Source organism: Oncorhynchus mykiss, chromosome 12 (assembly GCF_013265735.2).
Source record: "Oncorhynchus mykiss isolate Arlee chromosome 12, USDA_OmykA_1.1, whole genome shotgun sequence".
Taxonomy (NCBI): domain Eukaryota; kingdom Metazoa; phylum Chordata; class Actinopteri; order Salmoniformes; family Salmonidae; genus Oncorhynchus; species Oncorhynchus mykiss.
In genome coordinates, this window is record NC_048576.1 from 34,722,705 (window position 1) to 34,725,809 (window position 3,105).

Sequence of the window (3,105 nt, forward strand, 5' to 3'; positions counted from 1 at the left end):
ACTACCGTTCAAAAGTTTGGGGTCAGTTAGAAATGCCCTTGGTTTTGAAAGAAAAGCTAATGTTCTCGTCCATTAAAATAACATCAAATTGATCTGAAATACAGTGTAGACATTGTTAATGGGCAAAAGAACACAGACACCGGACAGGCCAGCATCCTGGAATCGCCCCTTTACTGTTGAGACTGGTGTTTTGCGGGTACTATTTAATGAAGCTGCCAGTTGAGGAATTGCGAGGTGTCTGTGTCTCAAACTAGACACTCTAATGTACTTGTCCTCTTGCTCAGTTGTGCACCGGGGCCTCCCACTCCTCTTTCTATTCTGGTTAGAGGCAGTTTGCGCTGTTCTGTGAAGGGAGTAGTACACAGTGTTGTAGGAGAGCTTCAGTTTCTGGAATATCCTTAATTTCTCAGAACAAGAATAGACTGACGAGTTTCAGAAGAAAGTTATTTGTTTCTGGACATTTTGTGCCTGTTATCGAACCCACAAATCCTGATGCTCCAGATACTCAGATTGTCTAAAGAAGGCCAGTTTTATTGCTTCTTTAATCAGTACAACATTTTTCAGCTGTGCTAACATAATTGCAAAGGGGTTTTCTAATGATCAGTTATCCTTTTAAAATGATAAACTTGGATTAGCTAACACAACGTGGCATTGGAACACAGGATTGATGGTTGTTGATAATGGGCCTCTGTAGACATTCCATTTAACCAAAAAAAAAAAAAAAAATCTGCCATTCCCAGCTACAATAGTCATTAAGAACTTTAACAATGTATACACTGTATTTCTGATCAATTTTATATTATTTTAAAAATTGACAAAAAAAAAGTGATTTTCATTCAAAAACAAGGACATTTGTAAGTGACCCCAAACGTTTGAACAGTAGTGTAATTTAGAAAAACTCCTTGCACCGAAGGTCCCCATCTTCCTTTTCGGAGTTACACTAATGCAGATGACAGCCTGTACAGATTCAGTTTGAGAGGGAAAGCCTGAATGTTTATCTGATGTCCTCTGAAATCTAGGATTTGTCAAAAACATCTGTTACACAGGTGTCATCCAGACAGACATGGCGAAGACAAGAATGACAAGACACATTTTGTTGTCAGGATTAATCTGTCAGACAAATCCTGAACTGCTGTGCATCTCTAATGTCATGCTGCTTCCCTAAAAAAATAGGTGATTCTTGAAGGGAACCAAATCGCCACAGTTGCTCTCCAAAGTTGCAGTTGCCTATGAGCTTTTCCTTCAAATGCATAAACAATAAATTGGCATAAAATATCCCGCAGAAACACTGATTTCATACTTGAAAATGACACACTACCTAGACTATGATGAAACAGGGATCCTCAAATCTACCCCTCTCATGATTGTGAACAATCTCTGATACAACTTGGATATAGGCTACAGAAACCAAAATGCACTAGCGGCATGTACAAGGTAAGGTGGCAGCTTTCCCCAGTGCTTTTTTGATGCTTGTTCTACATGCCCACAAGGATGGCACAATAATTATCTTCCATCGGGCTATGCCATCCTCCTGTCAATAATTTAGCAACAGATAAAACCTAAGGCAACGCAACGTCACAACCACCAATAAGAATATTGAATGAGTCTCTTCCACTTCCCTCATTCCTATATTTGTTTTACATAAAATGTAACGTTCGATAAAATAGTTAAACTGACAACCAATGAGGCCATATTATCGGAGACGATGAGACAGGTCAAGTGTGCACTTCATAAATAAACTGGATGATCTGAGTCTGCATCTTTAGGCCAGCTGACATTAGAGGACTTGGTTCACATTCTACTCAATACTGAGTTGCTCATCAATACAGAACATATCTAATACGACTCTTATTGTCGTTTGGTACCAGTTTGTTGACAGACAGGACCAGATGTTGAATTGTAGTTGCAAGGAAAAAACGTAGTTCAGGCTGAATAAATAACAAGCACTGATTGCAACAAACCACACTGAATATGATATTAGAGCAATGTGTTGACTAAACATACTGTCTCCGTGAAAGATTCAAATAGTTACTTTTGTGTTTGTTGGTGATGCTGGTTATACAGATGTTTACAATTAATAGCTAGTTTGTAATCATGTTAGCGAGCTAACTTACATTACATGATTGCCTAGCTAGCTAGTTTGCGCATAACGTTTACGTTACAAGCTAGAAATATAACCTTCACATCATCTCTGAAAATCAATTATTAACTACGATTGTCTAAAACGATTGATCTAGTTAATATTCAACACAAGATTACAGCTGCAAACATTAGTAGCAACTTGGCATAGGCAATGCTCGCTGCAGTCTCTGCCTGGTGCTTTTTGCCTGGTTAGCTTACATGCTAGCTAGTTTACAATATCGATAGCTTGTTGCTGAATTTAAGGATATGTGCGTTTCATTTTTTGTTGAAATTAACGGTAGCCTTCATTTGGCATAAATATGTAAATGCAGCATACTTGACCCGTTATAAAGTACATAAAAACATCGCATACCGTAAAACGACATTGTGTTGTTGGCTACAATATTTCACCTATGATTTCTCAACCAAGCCGCCATCTTGCAAAGGGTAATTCGCACCCTATAGTACAGTACGCTAAAGTGGCAGCTAAGCGTAACCCAAAGTTCTGCTATATTTTCAAAACATGTAACTTCTGTGCACATACAAAGAGATAGGTACTCACCTCACATTCGGAAAAATACCCTGTAAGAAGTCAAATGGGTCTTATAGGGCAGATGCTTGTAAATCCGCTGTTGACAGACTGTGGAAGAGTGTTGTAGACAGAAGGCTGCACCACAGAGTTTGGCTGCACCACATTTGATTTGTCTAGTATCGATGTCCTGGCAGGATTGTGTAAATTCTTACATTTAAGAAAATACAGGACTTTCATGAAGCATATTTTTTTGTGAGTGTTAAAGATATTTTAAAATAGTGATTAGCATTCAAATCATAGTTTTCCAAACTACGTGATTTTTTAAAAAGTATTTATTTTTATTATACCAAAGAGGATAATGTTGTGTAACGTTCAAACCATCCCCACAGGCGAACCAAAGTTCCATCGTGGCTCCCTCCTGAGACACAAACTGTATGTTGAACCCCCAAAAT

The 3,105-nt window shown here is 38.3% G+C and overlaps 1 protein-coding gene across 9 annotated transcripts in view; it reads right to left on the reverse strand.

The window, feature by feature from the left end:
* Positions 1–2,826, reverse strand: part of ncor1 (nuclear receptor corepressor 1) — a 123,253-nt gene extending 120,427 nt beyond the window's left edge. For 7 of the 9 annotated variants that reach the window (XM_036937450.1, XM_036937449.1, XM_036937448.1 and 4 more), the window contains exon 1: positions 2,684–2,826. The gene's annotated coding sequence lies outside the window, so the exon portion shown is untranslated. The remainder of the gene's footprint in view (positions 1–2,683) is intronic. The other 2 variants (XM_036937455.1, XM_036937445.1) reach the window with 2 other exon arrangements.
* Positions 2,827–3,105: the final 279 nt, after the last annotated feature.